Below are 22,858 nucleotides of genomic sequence, written 5' to 3'. Positions count from 1 at the left end.
AGCTCTCCTAAGTGCACCGCCGCGTAAGTCCCGCGTACGCTGTTTACAGAGTTACCCCCCCTCGGGCAGTGTCAAAGCGTCGCTGGTCCCCGCGCGCGCCGCGACGACTCCTTCTTCGCCCGGTGGATAGTGTCAGAAACAAGCAGCCGGTGTCGCCGGAGAGAATGCGCGACCGACCCTGCTCTCCGTCTGACTACTGTCACTCCGTCGCGCGCGTGTATAAGTAGAGCGAGTCAACGTTGCGCTCGTCACTCCACAGTGGAAACTTCGCGCGACTGACAATGAGAAATATCAGGGAACTTCTTTCGCTCTGATTGAGATGTTCCTATTTTTAGCGCGTGTATTTTGCCGCTCCGTGTGGTATGTTTGTACGAGTAAAACGTACGAGCGAGCACCTGTAATCGGCGGCGAGAGTAAACTTGAAAAAAGTGAACGACTCGCGCGGGCATAAATACATGAGAAATTGCAGAACCGTTATTATTCAATAGATCGCGAATTCATGCACGTTTAGTATAGTATATGTGGCAACCTGAAGTGCATTTATGCGGTATGTTATATGCATGCAAAATAAACAAAGGATTAAATGCAAACGTTTAAAGTTAAATACGCCATCTGAATGGAGACTATTATCGCCGCTACCGATTGTTTCGTGTCAATGTAGAATTCTCAAACAGAGACTGCTACGTTTGAATGCTATAATAATAATAATAAATAAAACCGAAGATGCAAACAACGCTAATATAACAATTATCTTAAACCTACATAATTACGGCAAATATTTGTTGCATTTCAACGTTTGCAATGGCTTCAAGCGAGTAATTGTTCTATAAATTACAATTTGCTTTAAATTAGCAATTATAATCTATGTCAAGAATCGATAGTATGCTAAGCAAAAAGTCGTTGGAAAATCAAGCAGGTAGATTTGTAAAAATTCCTTTAATTTAATGAACCGATCATAATGCATGATGAACATTCATTTGCATTTATTGACGTTTGACATAAATTCAACTTTTTTCCACAATCTTTTTAATTGCGAGTAAATTCTTCCAAGTTCGGAATAGAAAGAGTCTCCTCCGACTGCGACGGTCGGGTTATCTACGTTCTACGAACTTTTCGTAATTGCTCTACGAAAATGTTTGCCCCCGTCCGTGTCATTTTAAAGTTCCCAGTGAATCCGGGTAAATGGGATACTTGTTTGACAACGTGACTTAGATTAATCGAGTGATAGTAAAATCCGTGCTCTCTGCGGAATCGCACATGGAATCCTCCTATTACATTGGCATAGTAATTCCGGAATGAGTGCTATCTAAGATGTTTAGCCATTCTTTGCTAAGGATTTTACTGCGAAAGTGCACGAACGCAAGAAAAGAGCGGAGTCACTGCTGGATGCATTTGTAATTTTATAATCATTTCGGGACGGCTCAACGCGTGTTACAAATCGAACAGGCAGATGCAAATGCGTGTAATCTGACAATGTCGTTCGACCACAAATTTTAAAATCCCATTTTTCAATTGGAAAATTGGATGGAACCCCATCACCCTCGCTATTAGCTCTCGCTTTGTTCAAGCAATAAGTTATGCGCGTATGTAGATAATAAAATTGAGCTCGAAATTGGTTGTCCGGGTCAAACGCGTGTGTTTTTGTATTCATTGGCTTTATTGACGCATAGAATCGCGTGACTGAGTATCCTGATATTTACATCATAGATGCTGCAAATAAAAACTTCGCACTTGTATATTTGCAATAAACAAATTGCATGTTCGAATACATTTTTTTTTTTGGTGTATTTACATATATAAATTTTAAATGATAAATTAATATAAAAAAATATTTTATTTAAAAATTGCACGCCATACGTTGTCGAAAATGTAACGCGGAACTTTTCCATTATTTTTGCACAAAATACGAGATTACGAAATTTATTTGTTTTTTTTTTTGTTTTGTTTTAATGAGACTCTGGACTTTTTTGCAGGTTCGCATGCTACAGCATACTGACGAAACGCCGAACCAGAGCGACAGTCGATATTTAACTTCGGCGACTTTGACTTCTTTGTGTTAGTGCGCTGGTAAGTACCTCCCGGCAGTGTCTTTTAAGCAGCCAATTTCGAAGTACTACCTGCAAACTCGGCAATCTCGCATTCGATGAATCCATTGTCTGTGGTGCACTTGCCTGCGGAACCGCCCTTCCGCAGCGATACTGCCGGAAGTATTCCTGTTTCCGCGCATACATTCTCTCCCACAATCAGCCGTTTGATTTTCTCCTTTCAATTTTCGGCATTCTCGTAAGCCTATTCGCATCGATTCGCAATCGTGAAAATAAACCAAAGGCGGGCGACATCAAAGCCGGCACATTTTAGTCCGCACCTAAACCGCTGCCGTGTGTTTGCACCTGTCGTGCGATTTTTCGAGCGTGAATGTATGCATGAGCTACCTTTCTCTCTCTCTCTAGAGTTCAATTTCATATTGACGCGTGGTTCTACGCTGGTGAACTTCATTTCGATCTTACAGTTAAATTGTACAACCGCATCGAGGAAATTAATCAGAAAGTCTTGTTTTACAAAATGATAATATTTTTTATACATTATGCACATATACATAAAATAATTTAAATAATATATAAAGTATATCTGAAATAAGAAATACAATATCATTTCATACTTCAAAAAATTGTACAAAGTAAGAAATACATTATTCTAAGAAATATAACATAACAATCAAAATGAATAATTTTACAGAGACTAAAATTTACATATTTGTCAATATTAACTGTGCAACTCCGAAATAAATTACGTTGTGTGCACAGTGGCTGAAGGACTGCTGTAATAGTGTTTGCATATGCGCTATGATGTAACATACGTCCGAAATCATGACTGACCCAGTCTCCGTGACATGCATTCATATGATAAGTATGTCATTAGCGAAACTACGCTAATGGCTTGCTATAATTTGAATATCTCGCGGAAACTTGTCGAACATCCGTATAAACTTCAGGATTTCCCGCTGTAATGCAAAGATGACAAATGTACACGTAATGAATTATAATGTAGCCATTACCGAATAATGGCACAATTCGATCGATACAGATCGCAATTATTACAGATAACATTACGCGATAAATATTTAAAGAGATATTAGAACATTGAATATTAATGTTGCATTATTATAATTACAATCAATTGTTGATTATTAATTAACTAATATTCGAAATGTTATATTTAGGTACGCTAAAATTTTGACGTATTTAGAAATTTTTTTTTAAATATTCACCTTTTTCTTTGCAAGATAAATCTTTTAAAGAAAGTTGAAATATGATTATCTATATACATATGCATAAACAAATTAGCATGGGGATATCTAACTTCGTAATTAACAAACTTATATTCTCAGTAGTTAAATCGTTTAAATCCGTAAACATTGGTGCGTACAAAGTCGATAGCCGTGGATTTTCTTAATTTAACGATTCCCGGAAAGCCGTGGAAACTGGCTTAACGTTAACCGGCATTATCGAAGATACGGTCAAAGGTTATCGAGAGAAAGAGCGGGCTATGTTGCACGCGAAGTTAGCGCAGCTTATACTAAACGCTAATTTGCATCACATCTGTATGCGCCATCGCGCATATCCCGGGCTTACGCAGAGTGCTCTGCTCTTAATACTTCGTTAAGCTTTATACATATATTTCGAAGCGTATCATGGCACAGGTAACTGCTTGTCATATTAAACGCCGGACATACGTGATCCGGCCAATGAATTTTTGAAGCCTATTGATATTTTTGAATGTACAAACACTGTCATCGCAATTACGCGTATCCGTTGAAGGACTGCAAAAACGCAGCATGTAATTTCGCACGAGATACATATGTTGTGAATAGCCTCCTTACATCATGCACGCCGCGTCATGTAGTAAACAATTAAAGTTCGCGCATGAAAGATCACTATCTTAGTTTATCCGGAAAATTAAATTTTGCATAATTTGAATACAAAGCGGAAGTTTCGCTACAAAGTGATTTTCCGCTAAGTTATTCGAGTCGCATTTACGTTCCTACCATTAGCAATAACTACGAGTTATTTTGCAGAGTTGCTCGAACGATTGCGTCGCCGTGCTTGGTGCGCGAAAGTGCGCTAATTAATATGACATTATCCTGCGCGTGAACCAAAAGTTTTGAGGAGTTTTGTTCATTCGAGCATAGAATATACGTACGCTAATTGGAACTTCCGTGGAGCGCAGCGTGTCATTTTCACGCGCGCGCCGCGTGCGATATTTCGATCCGCGTGTTTCCAGGTGAAAAGTTTTCATCGAGATGCCGAAGATTTCCGCCGTTCACGGAAACTTTAAACAAGCGGGGGTCTCTCTCAGCTTTCGCTTCGACTTACACCCTCTGCTGCATTCCTCAACGCATCACAATGATGCACAATAAAGAGGAAAATAACTTTCAATTAATTTGTTGATGGAAAACAATTAGATTCCAATAATAATATCAATACAAATAATAAAATTAAATAAGGATTGTTCTTCTTTAGATACAGGAACTTTGCGCGTCATAAAAGAGCTTTTCAACTCTCTTTCTACATTAGCTAGCTATTTTGCAATTAAAACATTCAGAATATATTATAAAATTATATGTTCTGAACGTTTTAATTGCAAAATGGCTTTCTCGCTAAATCCAAGCAGAATATATTTGAACTCTGAAATTTCATACTACTGATTGTGAGCTTTATGATAAGACAGTACAATGCGAGAGCATCGCGAATATAAATCGATACAGCAATAAATCAACCGCGCACGTTAAAATGTCGACGTATTCAGAAAACTTAATGAGCTTAACTCGTGGTTCGAAAATTCATTCAGGTCCGAAATATCAGCGTATCCGGCGCCGATATGCAACATAAAAGCCTTTCTCGTCGACGTCGACGTACGTGTGCCGACATTCTAGCCGTTTCCTCTTTCGCCGTCATTTCTCTGCGGCGCCTTTTTGTGTACATCGTCGATTGTTTATTTCCTGTCTTCACGACCGAAAAGTGCACTCGCGCGGATAGAGTGCTCCGTGACGCGTGATATCGACGCCGGTAGATCAAAGCACACAGTCCGTCGCGACGTTTCACAGGAACGACTGTGGTGCGGCCGCGCTATAGTCAAGCGCCCACTCCACTATAACCGTTCGCGCGCTGTCGCGTCTCGTGGGAGCCTGTAGAAACGCGCCAGCGGTAAGTGGAAAAGTCCGACAGACGCCTGGTCACCGATTCACGGTGTCAACCCTACCTACTACCCGCGTGCCGATAGAACGTATTGTTCGGAATCTCCCTTTGTGCGGTGGCGCGCCTTGAAGAACGGCCCTGAGGGGGTGGTAGAGAAAAGTGAACGGCGATATTGCGATGCGGAGGCACGCGTGAACGATTAAGAGGCTCGCCGATCAGATTGTCAGGAACGTGAGATCTTTGTTGTAATCCTGTTCGACCGATGCAGTTTTCACGAAAGTTCTAAAGCATCGAATATCTATGGAGTCTTTATTTGTCTGTTATTATTATTCATACAAAGTCGAGGTTTCTTTTAGCAAAATGTGTCATTAACACACACAATGCCTAACTTCTTCAAAATTCTCGTAATACAAAAGACTATGTATATTTCCTTTGTATTAGATATTATTAAAATAATCTTACTTTAATGGTTTTATTATTTTTGAGATTGCGTTTTATAAATTGATAAAAATTGATAAACGCATATAATGTTTAAAGAATATACAGAAAGAATTTTTTGCAAAAAACAATTTTAAAAAAATATTTTTTTAATGTGTGTATGCAAATTTAATAAAATTCTGTGTATGTTAATTTTGATGAATATACAAAGTAAATTTCTATTGAATTTGTATTATCTAATTGAGGTATTAATTCAAATCTCATTGTACATATATGTATGTATATTCCATGCGCTTTCGGTGAGATTGTCAATTGGATTACAGGCATAAATTTGGATTCACCTCCATTATTTAGCTCCATAAATCATATTTTTTTATGCGCGCTATCAATTATTGACTGCGCGTTTTAATTATATCACGAAATCATAAATATTTTTCTCACATGTATTATATTTCTCGCACAACTATTTATTCTATATTTTTCGCGCAATTTTTTGCAAATATTGTTACGATCTTTAAAGTTTCAAAATACAATTAATCTAATAATGACGTAACTTTCTTTTCATTTAGATAATCAATTCATAATTTGACGTGTTCTCGCTTTTATCATACTTGAGCGTAAGTATCGAGCGTTAACGCTACAACCAGAATGCTTGCACTCCTTACATGAAAAATGGGGTTTTCATGAAACTTAACATCTATTATAACGCCAAGCAAAACCATTTATCACTTGATATACAACGGTGTACGTGTACCATCGTACATGACTGGGATGGATCCACCGACATCATGACGACAGTACATAGATGCAGCACGTTGGAATAACCAATAGCACATGTGAGCTTATGCGCCTCATAATCCGAGGGGTAGGTAATGGATAGGTATCCTTCTTGTTAATTAATCGCATCCGTGGAAGTTTCCGTCTAACGACAAGCACGTAACACGTACAACATGCCCGATAATAATTCGCGAATTACCGCTCGGCATCCAGGCGGTATCGCGGCGCAAGCGAGGAACGGGAGGTGAAAGTGGAGGCGGTAATTATAGTTGAGTAAGTAACGTTTTCAACTCGAGTTTGCAACCCACGCCGGAATTCATTTACAAAGATCCGAAGATTCGATTTAATTCGCGAATGTCAAAACGCTGGAAACTTGAATGGAAACTTTATAAGATTCTCAGCGACAATTAGGGTACAATTTTTTTTTCTTTTTTTAATTTTTACTTTTAGTTTTAATACATTTTTTAGAACACGCGAATAATAATTTCGCGTTAACACGAACACGAGGGGAAATTTCGCAAGATATTATTAAACCTGATCAATATTCGTGTTTTTATGCTCTTTTTCTCTTTCTCTAATAATTTGCATGACAAATGCAACACGTGAAAGATCAATGTGAGTTGGCAGAGAGCAATACCCGGAGACCACAATGCTCTCTCGTCACTATCTGCCATTTATGACTTGTACTCGTGCAACCGACCATGCGACGAACTGCAATCAATAACGATTGTATGTCACCGTATCTCCAACAGCATGAGTTAAATAGCAACCAGACGCAGACGATTTAGATTCATGATAATCCACCCGTCTCGCTAAATCAATTTGCAATTGAATGCTTTTCTCGAGAGTCGTCAAAAAATATCTTTTAAGCTCGTCCATTTAAAATAAAGAGTCATCTTTCTTTCTTGCAAATATATAATATATATGAGTTTTGTTATACATATTTGTGGAAAACGTTTAGCGCATGTTCAGAGTATTTTTACATTTCTGAAGAAAAGTTTCTTTATTTTCATTTTCACAGATCGCATATTATTCGAAAGAAAAGAGCATTTATTTAGAAAACAATGTGTGTGCTTCAAGCTACGCATTTGCGGAAACGCTTAGCGCATATTTTATCGATGCTATCGAAGCGATCGGCGTACAGTCGTGTTCGACCCGGACGCGACCCATTATTACCGCGAATACAGGAGGCGTCGCCATAAGCCAGGGACAGGCGGGCTACGTTCGCAGGGCACTGTGATAGGACTCTCTCTATCTCTCTCTCTCTCTCTGTCTCTCTCGGCCAGGCCATGCTAATGAACTTGGCCTGCCATTATCTGAACTGCAGCTAGTGTGCCACTTCATCCAACCCTCTGTCGAACTACGAATAACTAGCCCCACCCTCTCTTCCGGCACTATCGGCTCTTTAATATAATGCTGATTGCTCAAGCGATCGTACTTTTGTCTAACAACCGAAGCTTTCAAATCCATATGAAGCCGTATATGTGAATGCGATAGCTACAATAATTTAAATTTGTAATTATAACAAAAAAAAATCAAATAATAACGAAAAAATTATTCATTATTTTTGTATACTTTTTAAGCACGAGAAAAGCAACGAAGAAATATATGTATAATACATATATGAGTAGATTTTTTATAATTACAATACTGTTATATTTGCATACGTCAATGGCAGACATTTGACAAAAATGAGATAAGTTTAACATCGTAGAAAATTACAGCAATTTTAACAAGTTCCGAATTTGACGCTTAGCTCTTTGTGAAAGTGCAAGTTACGATTATTTCAAAATGCTAAACTATCATTATGCAGGGCATCGAAACTTTCCGGCATATTCTGCATAAACCCATTTCACGCTTTGAGAAGCGAGTTTACGCGCGGAAATGCGGCGTAATCGTGGAATAAACCGCGATCTACCCACCATCATATTGTGATTCTTTCCCGGATAGCGCAACTTCACGCCCTAATCGCCGCTCAGCCGTCGAGCGCGCGCGCGCGATGCCGCTTTCGCCGCGCATTGTATCTTTGACCCCGCCGAGATGTATATCGCGGAGAATCTCACTAGGTGAAATTTCCGGTGGGTATGGCGGTCTAATTGAAGCTAATTGAAAATCGATCGATCGGATCTGCGGTATGCGGACTATCGCCGCGCCCACTGCTATTACTCCCGCACTTTGGCGAATAACGGATTATCGAAGTATGCAAATGCACAGTGTACAATACTTCACGCCGAGTGATCAGGGATAATTAATAAGCGTTGAATATGATTCCAGTCGTTATCTTTCTTCTAACCGCCCATATAGAGAGATACAACTGCGATTCGTCCTCGCGTGTTTAACATTTGTTCACATACGATTCCGATCTTGATTGGAAAATGGAGTTTTTATCGCATTCGATAATGTTTACCGTCATTTTATTAATCTCGATGCCTTGTTATTCGCGATTTTTTAATATCCTTATTTATGTGAGATATCTTATCTCCGTTACATAACTTACAACATATCTCACTGTTATAAACTGCAAATGCGGATAAATTGTTGATTTCAAGTAGCACAACTGAATGTATAATTATCGGCGATTTGCGCAAAATAATGAACATCGCACGTACTTCGTTTTAAAGTATATTTTTTAGACCGAAACAGAGAGCGAGAGAGAAAACCACTGACCACAGGGGGAACACGATATATTATCACAATCGCGATTGCAGTCCGTTTGACTCCCAAGTACGATATTCAAGTTCCTTCTACTTCGGACCGTTATCGATATCAGCGCTCGCAAATAGACAGTAGTGCGTAATCGTTAGACCGGAAGCTGATATCGAGCTGTTGGCTAACGATTACACATCATTTATCTGTTGCAATAAGCGCATTGGTTTGTACTGCGGTAACTGCGCGTTGTAAACGTGCAGTCGCTATTAACACGTGGCGACCGGCACGCTTTGTGCAATGTCATGCGACTGCCACTTAATTATCTGATTGTGTAACTCATCTATATCAAGCGCGGACTCGGTCGCCGTGTAATTATATCGATTGTCGGATACTCGTATTACACCGAGATACGGAGGGAAGTATAAACAATTAAATCTGCTCTTGTATTATTATCTGATACTTGCGCATACTGCGCGATTTGTCCGGTCGACTGCACGCATAATTCTTCATTACGATAATCAGTGAACCAAAATCTGAAATTTTTGACACGTATTGTTTTATATTATTTTACATCCTAATTGGATTTGTAGATCGGGAAAATTGAATTTTCGACTACAAGTATGCAAATCAGTCGGTTTTATATCGATTTCCGTCCCACCCACCGAAAATTCGCTATATACTCACTTCATCATATTATTAAATTTGTAGACGATCCGCGGAATACCTGTCGGCCAGTTTCTCCGCATGGTTTCGCCGCGAACTATATCCACTGGATAAGATCGTAAATTATTCTTTGGACAGTAACACATTTTCTTAAACGCAAAAGAAAGCGACTGCCACGTGATGTTCAATATTCATGACACGGAATTTTAAAAATTAAAAAGGAATAACTGAACACGTGTCTATTAGCATCGAGTAATGAATCCCTAGGAAGTAATTAAAGTTTCCGCGGAGAAAATTTCTCGTCCAGGAGCCAAGGCGAATCTCGGATGCAGCGCATTTTTCACCGTCGTCGCACGTCCCATCTTTCTGCATTGCCCGTTTCCGGTTCCCTCTTGCATTCGCCAACTCGTAAACCCACACACCCTTCCTCAAGAAGAAAAAAAAAAAAAACAAACAAACTTCCGTTTAAAAAAATCTTACGCCTTGATATACGCGCTGCTAATGAAAAGATCTTTGAAATGATCATCCTTGGACGTTTCGAACGAGAGATTCGCACGATAATGTCACTGCAAATAACAATTGGTCATCAAACATTCAGAAAAAATACTATGTGATGTTCCAGTTTGCTCGACGAATACTAAATCACGCGTATAGCGTGTCCCGCAGGCGTGTACATTTTTCTACTAGCAACTAGAGAAAACAACCATTCTTTATAGGCTGCATAAATCATGATGCGAAACTTCGTGCGAACTACAGCGTTTAAAGAGTTTCTTGAAACGAACGAGTAGCGTGGCGCTCACAGAAATGATGCATTTATTAATTACGCGGCATCAACTAAGACTAATTGCGCGCGAAATAAACAATTTTTCATACAAAATCGACGTAATTCACGTCTAGGGCCGGTATCCCCTGCCAGCGATCGGTAAATTCAGACTCGCTTTATATTAATTAGAGTGCAAATTGCATTAAACCGACGACACTGAGCGAAGCGAAAAATTGCTTCTGTCCAGAAGTGAATTTAATCTACGACTCGCGTCGTCCGTAATTCCACGCGGGTCGGAAGTTCTTTAAGATCCCGTCGAAACGAATCGCCCTACCATGGAAGTATTAAGCGTCTTGAAAATGTCGAGCGGTTGGATGATCGCATTCAGCGGACGTTTCATTTTTTCTTTCTCCTTCTTTTTTCTTCTTATTATTTTTTCTTCGTAAACCTTCGCGTATCCTCGAAGGAAGTGAGAGCTTTGAGGATAATTGAAGCTTTAGAAAAGGGGGTGCAGCTAGGTTAAACGATGTTATAGGATGCGTCAGAAAGGAAGAAAGAGGAGGGAAAGGGGAGGATAGGCGCGGAAAGGACCGGAAAGAGGGATGAGTAAGAGGACGACAGAGCGCAAAGTCCACGGTACACGGAACGGATAAGAGGACTTGGCGCGAGGACTAGGATGGACGGGCGGTTAAGTGTAGGAGGAGGTGGAAGAGGAAGGAAAGGAGGGGGAGGCTCGACATTTAATCTAGGAGAGAGCACGAGGGATCGAGATACGTTTTGCTTTTATATTCTATCACGCTTGTCTAAGACCCAGTGGTCCAGAAAACTAGAGAGCGAGCGGACTCACTCGCGAAAAGGGAGTAGCCGACGAATGAAAAAAGGGACGTTAGCAGGACGTTCGTTTAAGGAAGCCGGCGACGTACGATCTGTCTCCGTCTCGACGCGATACGCGCCACGCCGCTGAGAATTTCGCAAGTCTCCGATAGACACTGAGTTTGATCAATTAACACAGCGCGGGAGAGAAAAAACGAAGAGAATAAAACTGATACAGAAAGCCGGATTGTACAACCGCAGTTCAGTGAACTCTATTTCATAACCTTAATTCCAACGGGGATTTTGAATTAGAAATTTCATACGCTGGATTTCATACGTTAAAAATTGCAATGCATTTGCTTGTATTCTTCGTTACCGAGCTATTTAAAGCGAATCAGCAACAGCGGAGCTTTCATCATAGAATATCTGGTAAAAACGTATATTCGCATTCTTCTCATTCAAAATGTATGGTACGCAAAGAATTTATGAATTTATACGTATGTCATATGCATGGTAAAGCAATAATTCGGTCTATTGCAAATATTTTCCAAACTAATGATTACTAAAAAAAATGTTCGCATTACTCTGTTTCAAGGGAGGCATTTTATAATCAATAGTAAGGCAATACTTAAGGTGAAAGATTCAATAATTCTTTAAAATTATATCTAACGTAAAATATAGAAACGAAAAATACGTGACCAGATTACCGGCGCACATATCGCAAATTCACTATATATTTTTTTATGTCGCAATAAATGGACAAGAAAGCAATTTCTCATTGATAAATTCGAGTTTTCACTCAAAATCCGTTAGAGTGTTGTGTGTTGATATGATCGCGCGAGCCGCTTTTCGAAAAGCCGATTTGTAAATACACTGTATCATAATATATCGCAATAATGCATAGAGAGTTGAAAAGGATAGAAATTTCAAACGATATGTTCCGTGAAGTTCTTTAAAATTCAGGTACATATGTCATAACAAATTGTAGCTATAGAGCTGATTTTTCGTTATTTAATTTTAGTTAAAAGATTCAATTTATCTTCGAACTAAAAATCATGAAAAGCAAAAATTTGATTGAAGCAACTACATAAAAACTAGATAAAAACAACAATAGGCAAGGAATTAATTTAATTAATTTATTAATGAAAAAACTGTTAATAATATTATTGGGCTGTTTGTAATTTTGTATATGACGATGGAAATAAATAAATTTTATTGTTAAGATTGTCAATAATGGCGTGTGCAACGAACTGAAATGTATTAACAAAATATATAATGCAGAATTTCTATATTAAATTTAGGGTAAATAAATATGCAAACAGTGTATTCATGTTTTACGCGAAAGAAATATCGATGCACGGTCGCGAGCCATGAATATTGAAATGACTGGTTACACCGTGCTTCAGAAGTATAGCCATCCATTAAATTTGCAGACAAGTTTAACTTACATACGCACACTACTGTACAAAAACCTGAGAAATATCCCACCTAATATACAATAGTATACTACGCATTGCCGTTGCGCGCAATAAATGCGCATTACTCCCATTTCTCACGTAAAATGTGCTTCCTTTAAAGCACAATATGCTGTGAACAAGGTTTATCCTCTCAGTATACGTAGCAATTATTTGCTGGATAAAACGCAGCTAAACGCACTTATCGGACCACAACTTTTCCAATATTAAAGCATCATTTGTTTGTATAGTTTTTGTGACAGATTTTAATAAAATTGCATTTATGTGTTTGTTCCAAGCGACTATATCACTATTATTCTTTTTTAATTTGCAGCTTCAAGAAATAACGTTGCGATGGTGTTTGCAACTTTTGTTTCAGACTTTTCTGTGCTGTCCAAGCGTGTTTTATATAATCAAAACTACATGATCTACTGACGCGATATACCGTGATGTAATTTATGAAAAATGGCACGTAAAACAGAAGACATTTTTTTAAAACATTTTTTATACCTCGGGCCGTTTGCACGTCGCAATTTATTCGTCGGCGGTGGTCGTTGAGCTCTCGTCTGGCATTTATTCTTAACCCTTTACTTTCGAACGCACGAACCCGTAAATTTTCCCTGCACGAAAACGACGTTCCCTACGCTGATATTTTAAAGAGCAGCTGCTTTAATACAGCTGTTGCTCTCACGAGAGCGCACATCTATCGCGGTACAGCTATGTCTTTTTTTACGATTATTAAAAAGATATTTTTTTCTGAATTTTACATTATTTCAGTTTTTCGTAATAAAATGTTAATTTGAATACATTTAGGAGAATTATATTATTATAAAAAAAATTTATAAAATATCCCGTATTACTGTGTGTATAACATTTTTCAAATAATTATTAATTATGTAGTCAAGTATTCAGAATGTTTTTATGCTATGTACATATATTTCTCTAATATATGGTTATATTTACTATTAATATATGGTTGTATTTACTACTGCAAATTCAATCTTGACTAATTTTATACCTCGTTATTTCGACGTTAATTATGACGATCCTTGTAGAGAAAGAGAGAGAGAGAGAGAGAGAAAGAGAGAGAGATCTAGCATTGAAAGCTCCCGCGGTATTTCAGCGATGTGTTGTTTCTTGTTTTCGGCTGCTCTTACTCTCGCATGGCTTCTACGTCTGATGCGATTCGAGGCTCCGTGTAATCCATGACCGTAAATCGGGATTAAACTTAGTGCCACTTCTGGTGGCCAACGAGCAAGTACAGAGTGTATTTCGCGCTCTGGAGGAGTTTCTTGAAATATTTTGTCGGAACCGCAAATTGACATTTTGATATTCGAGTGTAACTTTTTCGCAGATATTCTCGGTAGTCCGCGATAAGCGTAAAATTGACTTTGCGGGAAATTTATATTTATGTATATCACCGATTACAGGTAATTAAATTAGTTTCCATTAAATTGCGTGGCGAATACTGCATTATTTCCGACCGCTGTTCCAATTCTAGTCCGGATCACATAAACGATTGCTTCATTATTTGAAATGTATTATTTTAAGCCTAATTATGGAGAGATAGTTAATTTAACAAATTTGATCATTTTCCTATTTGTGATATCATATTCATTATTCTCTCTATAGTTTCTCTATATATCACTTTTGATTGTTACATGCATAATGAAATTTTCTCACCCAAGTATGTCTGTCATTTCGCATATTTGCGCAGAGCGCGACATATATGTGCACAGATAATCGTACTTTACAGTATGTGACTACTGTAAACTAAACTGTGAGCTACGCTGAATTTGATTTTTACATTTCGTATGCCGCAGATAGAACATGATTTTTTACTTACGCTTCACGTTGCTGATACTTTATGGGATTATACATCATCGCAAAGCATGTTTGCATGTCCGAATATCTGTTTTTCCTCTTGCTTTTTTTCTCCATCTGGAATAAAATATGTTTAATATCAAAATACCTTCAATATACAATTTTTATCAATTACGTATAATTAGTAATATTGTATACGTTTTTTAATCGTACATTTTTATGCAGTGAGAAATTACGTTGAGTGCAGCATAAATTTATTAATAATTTAATCATAAAATTATATGACTTTAGTATCTTAATTAATAAAATGCACTCTATTAAAATGTAGGATCACATATAAAAATTACTACTATAATAAAACAGGAGTAAAATTAAATAAAATTGAGAAATGTGTATTGTGTTATCCAGAAATATTATAATGTATATTATAATATTATAATAGCTTATAACGATCGCTTTATGACGGAAATTAGCTGGGACTAAAATATTGAATAATGCTTGAGAGAAATTAAAAATGCAAATATGTCAGTACGCCTGTACCATATAGCACATAAAAAGGATAAATGCATAATCCTAGGTATTAACGAAGTATAATAGTCTCGCAATTTATAAAACTAAAACATAAATTGCGCTACACCATTTTAGACTATTTATCCTATCTTAAAAAAGGCATGGAAGATTTGCATTATTGCCTCTTTTCCGCGATGCTGATTGCTTATCTCGATGCGCCTTGTACGTGCTATCGAGCGGTTGTCATTGCGGAAAAAACAAATGTTTATGTTTCGTGTGATAAAATTTTCGTCATATAATTATGTCGAATTTTAATTAAAAAAATCAATTTTAATTTTATCGTAGCAAGACCTAAAAATTTCATGCAGATAATGATAGCTTAAAAAATATGAAAAAAAATAACAATTATCAATTTTAGAAAATTATAGACGTTTCGGTGACACATATTTGCCAGTACATAAATTTAAATGTAGAGACAACTATGAAGACAAATATACAACATTTTTACATTTATTTCCAAAAAATCATGATAAACTGGCGTGTCTGGCGTCGCGTATCTGGCATGATATTTCAACTTCTGCCGTAGTAGCTACGAAACCTTGACCACCTCTCCAAAACGCTCATAAAAGAGCCATAAAATATTCCACATGTCGTTTAAACTCGCTCGATCACGTCCGCGAGTCATTTTACGAGCATATACCGAGATGTGTAACAAAAGAATAATATCAACGGGGAAAAAATGAATAATATCAACGGGAAAAAAAAAAAATCTTGTGGAGTTTTTACTTTCTTTGAATCGCGATGCAAACGTGTCTACAATATCACAGCGTGAACCATGTTGCTTGTCTTCCATCAAATAAAATTCCTTTGTACATTAGTGTCGTTGTATAGCTACATACTTTTTACGCATCTTGTGAAATAAATGTCTTCTCAACGATGATATTCATGCGCGAGATAACAGCGTGAACATCCTTTCATTATATCTTCCAATAATTTCCATCCGTCCCCTCGCCTCCACCTTGATCGGTCCCGCACGCCTTTGACCCGTCTTATAGCAAGAGACGAAGGGAGAATTCTTGTATTTAATTTAGCGCGAGGCTTTTAATCAGACCGCGCTTCAGACGCGCGCTCGGATACTCACTCGGAGAGTGAGGGACCAAACTTAAAAGGAGCTTTTTGAAGATTTAAGACGCGCTCTCGTCTATCATTCTTTCTCTGTCTTACTGGAAGAACGATGTCCCCGTCGAATCGCGTCTCCTTTAAATTTACCTTACCTCCTTTCGAGATATCTGAGAGGTATTACGGGGATGAAGAGACATGGCTCGTGTACATAATTTAAATTGAATTTAGATAGCGTAATGTAAGTTACAAATCCAACCTTCAATCAACTTTCTATGGGCAAAATATTTATTTTCGCTAAAATTTGGACAATCTAAATTTTCTGAGTAAAATGTTACTTCGAGATGTTTGTATAATACATAATAAAACACTGATAAAAAATCATCATAAAAGTAAGTAACCATAATTATGATAAAATAATTGAATATTCAATTCAAATTACGTATGTTTGCAAGAAATATAATATGCATAATATATACATCATTCAAATGTAAACTTAAATTATATAAATCCTGTCAAATTATACAATATATTAAATCACACAATAATGCAATTTTGCAAATGGAATTGCAGGAGTAAAAAAATACGAAATACATATTATATTTATAGAATTATTCAAAATCATACATAAAACATGTAAAATTCATAAGAAAGCACCCAATATGCATCATCTTATTTACTTATACTCTTTAAAACTTGCGCGATCACTATACTGAAATGGATATGAGTAAGAAGTTTCCACGTTAACATAATAAAAGCACTTTTCACTTTGCAGCGCGCTCAAAGAACTTTCGGATTTTCAAGTCCACAGCGATCACGAGAACCGAAAGTTTCTTCATCCGTACATTCGTCGCTACGTGTAACCTATTCAAGCGCAAGTTCGTCGAACATGGTCGGGAAATTGTGGAAACGCTGTAACTAACGTGCAGCTAGTCGAATTTCACAACTAGTTTCTCTCGATACCACGTAATGTTAGTGCGAATTTCCCTAAAATTACCGCCGTATTGTAACGCAATCATCGTAATCATAGTTGAAATTATCGTTATATGAAAATTCGATCGAAATACTTCAATATCTCGGCATTTCATACAGAAGAAATTGCATCTTACATATTGCAATAGATAGAAATGTTCATCAAGGAAAACAACTATTTCTCTCATATGAACACTATGCATATACAAGTATCAAAAATAATAATATGAGAATATTCTTTTTTTAGAAGCAGCACACTCAAAAATAAGATTTTTATCATAAAGTGGAAGATTTTTATTATGAAGATTTTTATCATGAAACAACAAGTGAATATGTTCTTTCGTTTCTCTAGTTTTTCCCAAAGTTTTTCCGAGTTTACTGAGGTGCAATCGTATTTTCGGAATGCGCAGCATAATTTAAATATTCTTTTGCGCTGTATGTCCCACAGCGATGTTTGAGACTCGAATGTCTCCATTTTTCGCGTCAATTGGCGGTAGCTTGTTGCTGGCAGGAAAAGCGCGCGCGCGCGCGCGCGTTTTGCATTTTGCGGGCATCCGCTTCGTGGCGTTCGCACACGGTGCTGCATAAATTATGCGCTAGCATGGACGGCGAGTTGCTGTCCGTACGAAAAATTCGAAAATTTAATTTGCGCGCGAGCCGGCGCCGGTTGCCTGGTTGCACTTTAAATCAACGGTAAACCGACAGCGACCGTACATCTCGAACGCTTATAGAGCGCACGCGGCAGATGTTTCAGTTAAATCAACTGCCTTCGAACGGCGCGCCGCAGAAACTATCTGTTCCGGTGTCAAAACAGCTGTGCTTAATTAAACGTATACAATGGGCGTGCTTGTGCGACGATGGCGTAGCGGGTAGAAACGTCTCAAAACAACACGCTTAATTGCATGCGTGGGCGTTTCGGTCTTAATGTATCTATAATAACAAGGGCTACACTTCCTCCCTAAAACAAGTTACGTCTTATGTGATTTTGTTGTTAAATGTCAAACGCGTGTTCGTTTAAATATCAATCTACTTTCCGCGTTAACTGCTTGCTCGAGAGTAACTGAAAGATAATAATCGCAGCAAAAAGAATATTTTTAAATATGAAATTTTTTGCATTGTACATATAAAATAACAACTGAATAATATTCCTGATAAAGTCACAACAGCGTCTGTTAAATGAGAGAATTGAACGCAAGCTGATTAACTTCCTGCGATTGATTCGTCAATGCGAAAAATTAATTGGCGGGTTAATTAATGACTAAGAGTATGATAGGTATATGGATGTCTTATTATCCGCTTCCATTCTCAAATGAATCAAATATTTGATCAAGGGATAATAAACGGAAGCGGAACGTTTCACGTAATTTATATGTGGTGTAAGGATGAACGGCGAATTGTTTCAGTTATCAGTGGTCCGCAGCACTCACGTGGTCTAGAATATTGGGGGAAGGGCTGATGGGCGATGCATTAATTAATTACGGACCGATTACCCAGCCCTGGCCATGGTCAACATCCTATTTTCACGACGGCGTCCTCCCTATGCTCTATAATCGTATTATGTTTAATCTCCGGCTCATATATCTTTTCACCATATATTAATACGTGGTGCATAAAATCAGTAATATCGTATATAATAAGCAGATTTATAAAATAACATTACATTTTATAAATACATTGGCTTCATTATGTAAAAGAATAATTACAAAAATCGGCAATCTAATAAATTCTTATACTAAAATATTAGGACTCTTTGAAAAAATTATTCTTTAAATATTCTGAAGAACCGTACTTTGCATATCAATAATAATACAGAAAAATCGAAATCTTATCTATAATTTGAAACGCAGTAATAAAAAAAAGAAAGAAATGCATGATAAAGTCGCTATATAATGGAGAATTTTTTAAACTCTTCTAATTGTGCGGTATTTCAAACTACAGATATAGCGACAGCTCTTAGTGGTGATATTAATACAACCAAGAAAATCTTTAAAGAGAGCAGAGATCGTCGCTCATTTATCATAGTCAGTTTTTCCTGCCACAACTGAGGTCACTTGCATCTGGCAGTTGATTCTTTCCGATGAGTTTTCCGACAAAATTTCGGAGTGGCGTAGCCCGTCACAACGGGCAACTTTTAGAACGGCGCAAGTGGTGGACCACATTCCGCGTAATTCGTGAAAGCAAAATCGCGGAAACGGTGGGCGGCGGGGGCCGGTATGCAAGCGAAGACGAGTAAAACTTTTCGATAGTGCGGGGTTTTGTTTTGTAATTCATTAAAAGTCCGTAATTCAAACGGTAACGACGCCCATGACGGTACCGCCGGAAGAGAATGGAAACGGAATGAGATTCGGCCGACCGGTGCGGTTATTGATTATCTAATTATTGTAATTATCGTAATTGTTCGCGCCGTGATTGCGGTACGATCAGATAGAAAATGAATCATGCAAAATGTGCTCGATATTTCAAAAGTGCTTGCAGAGACATATTTGCGACCGGTTAATTTCAGCGAAAGCTTAACTACAATCGGTTAGTGCAAAAGCGCTCGCTTTGAGGAAATAACTTCTGGCTTACGCGTACGTGGTGCCTGTAAATACCATGTTATCCCTATAGAGCTGTTCAGCGATTAATTACATGAATGGAATCACTTACAGTGCGTGAATGGTATGCCCGCCAATGTCATACTTGGTCAAATCGCGGTTAGTCGGGTTTCAAACAGAACAGGTGTTGGCTCTATTAAATTTTAACGAGAATAAATCTGGTTGAAACGCGACTTCTCTATATAAATTTCTAGCTCACAGATCCAATCGGGATGCACATATAAAATTAGAGTGCACTGTAACTGGAAAAAAACCATGGATATATAAAAACATGTTTAATATGTTTATTATAAAATTCTGATATTCCAGCATCGGATGTTATCGATGTTATTTCTTCAGAGCTATCATAGTTGATATTTTTTACAGCATACTCTTATTACGGAATGTTTGCTTTTTAATAAAACTAAATAAAAGTTGATTAAACAGAAATTAAAAAACAATGAAATTTATTTTTTATCTTTTGTCAATGTCTAGATATCAATAAGCTTGAAAAATAACAAAATAAATAGAAATAATAAAATAAGGATTTTAATTTATACATAATATAAAATGTTCTAAAATAAAGGAACTATAAGTACATATTTCTCATCGTAGTTATATAATTCAAAACAAATCTAACATCTGCAGATGCATTTGCATATAATCAATAATGCATCGCTTGAAAATAACTTGTTTCGATTTCTCCAGTTATGTCACGCTCAATTTGGTGTACTTTACTCCGTAAGCCAAAGATATATATATTTTTATACGGTTTACTATCTCCACACCAAGCAATGGCCTAGTGTCAAACGCAATTCGATGCAACGGACAGAGATGTAAACTGACACGAAAATATTTTTTGTACTTTTACGATCGCTCGAAGCCAACCGTATTGCAATTTATTAATGCCTTCGAAATTTTATTTCCCTTACGAAATTCTTTCGAGGAACAGGATTCTTTTTAAAAGAAATAAGAAACACAGAGTTTCAAAAAGTCAAATATTAAAGATATGAAGATATAAAAGTTTTAATATTTTGCAAAATATATTTTTTATCTCTTTTGATATTTTTTTCCACTTAGCATATATAAAACATTCAGAGTTATCGTCTAAAATTATCACATGGACGACAATTTTATATTTATAAAATTAGAATTTTACGATGAGATCGCAATGACGATTAATTGCAATTAATTGTTACACGCATACAAATTGATATGGCTACAGAAACATTCATATTGTTTTCAAGGCAAAAATCAATATAACGTTTTATTTCAATATGAATTCAATATAATATGTAACAAGTAAATATGTTGATATATTTGTTATGCATGTATCCGTCATATTTTCTGATTTAATATTTGTAATTTTATCTTCCTTATCCACATACAATTATTTTTATATTTAAAAATTACACGGCAATTACGAATATAATTATTTCCATAGTAGGATTACATATTTGTAGGCTTTTAAGGCAGCTTAATCCAACTCCATCCACAAAGCTCCAACTATACTCATAAGCTTTAGGAAGTTCTCAACTGCCATACAATGTTATTCGCTGTTGCACTTTGAGCCTCTCCAACTTTTTCTTGTGCATCGAAGCGAAAATAATGAGGAATCCCAATTGTTTTCGAATATCAGCAATTATACCTAATAGAAAACAGCCGAATCAAAGTGCAGCGCCGAATAGTTTGAGAGAGAACTTTCCAACCCGTCATGAGATGACTTATTTATTGCAAATAATATATATATAGAAATTACGATAATATGTTTCCAAAAATTCACAAAATTAAATATTTTATAGCCCACGACTCGTACGTAGACGTGATATTCTCTTTCCAGAGATGTTTCTATAAGTGGGTCAAAATGGCTCCTAAGGGAGTGGTTATATTACGACAAGTATTACCTACATGATATCCTCAAGGGGACTTTGTGTCGCTTCTGTATTAACTTCGCTTCGACTTGTGCACCGTTCCGGAAATATCAGGGAAAGCATTTCTAACTGCTTTAATGAACTTTCCAAGTTATAGCCTTTCAAAGATTGCCGTCTTCGAAGATATTGCGCGGTTGGTTGGAAAATACAGCATAATTTTATTACATAACTTTTTTACGTCTTATTTTAGCGAGCTCGTGAAGTTATGATTTACTTACAGAAAACTGTCCTATATTGAAAACTTAGCGCACCAGCTACAGAAAAGTATTTTTATGTTGCTCATATAAATAAAACAATATGGGAAAAAATAATGTCACACGAAGCCCAATGTTGAAATGTCACAAAAGATACACAGAAATCTTCAAGTCCCATAACAATCCTAGAAAATGTGAAGACTCGCTCGTGGAAAGAATAATACTTACGTGTGAATTATGACAAAAGCAAAAACACATATTGTATTCGACTACGTATATTTTCATCACTTATATCACACGTTCGCGCGTTTTTACGGCGACAATGCCAAAAACATGTCGTTCGCCTATTTCTCTCACACACATCCGAATTAGAGGATAAAATCCGATTTATCGAGTATTGGTAAGCTGGTACATCCGACTCTAGATTTATGTTCGGACGATGAGCGACTTCTAACGAAAGCAAGATGAATCGCCCGGCCTTCCACATAGCTCAACGTAGAATTAGAAAAAGAGCACAATGCGTAAGCGCGGATGCGAAAATTGCTTCATTTTACCGTAATCTGATTATCACCGAACGATTTCTGACTTGTGAAATCCTATATCAAAAAAGTTACTCTCAAACCGATAATGAATCCATTGTTCTCCGTTCATAGAAACATTCTCAATAAATTCAAGATGCAATTCGCAAATCAGGTCGAAGAGAGAATATTAATAAAATAAAAATTAACTTATAATTTTATAAAAAAATTTTTCCATTTTACATTTTACATTGTAAAAAAGTATTGAAAATTTCAATAGAATACATGAGCATTTTTAATAAGATTCTTTATTTTTACTATTATACGAAATAATTTGAATGTGAGATTATAAAAAGCACACAGGAATGTTCCAGGAACGCTCAAATAGAAAAAGATGCGAACATATAGAGAATGGATGCGACCCGCAAGCACCATTTATTTCAGACGGAGATAACTCGACGGAGT

At 36.9% G+C, this 22,858-nt stretch overlaps 1 protein-coding gene across 2 annotated transcripts in view; it reads right to left on the bottom strand.

Annotated features, from left to right (window-relative positions):
• The window catches only part of LOC105672535 (protein artichoke-like), a 386,355-nt gene that overhangs the window by 202,802 nt on the left and 160,695 nt on the right, over positions 1–22,858 (bottom strand). For both annotated transcript variants that reach the window (XM_067353616.1, XM_067353615.1), the window contains one exon: positions 14,599–14,693. The gene's annotated coding sequence lies outside the window, so the exon portion shown is untranslated. The remainder of the gene's footprint in view (positions 1–14,598; positions 14,694–22,858) is intronic.

Source organism: Linepithema humile, chromosome 4 (assembly GCF_040581485.1).
Source record: "Linepithema humile isolate Giens D197 chromosome 4, Lhum_UNIL_v1.0, whole genome shotgun sequence".
Classification (NCBI taxonomy): Eukaryota; Metazoa; Arthropoda; class Insecta; order Hymenoptera; family Formicidae; genus Linepithema; species Linepithema humile.
This window is presented reverse-complemented; position numbering and strand designations above follow the sequence as displayed.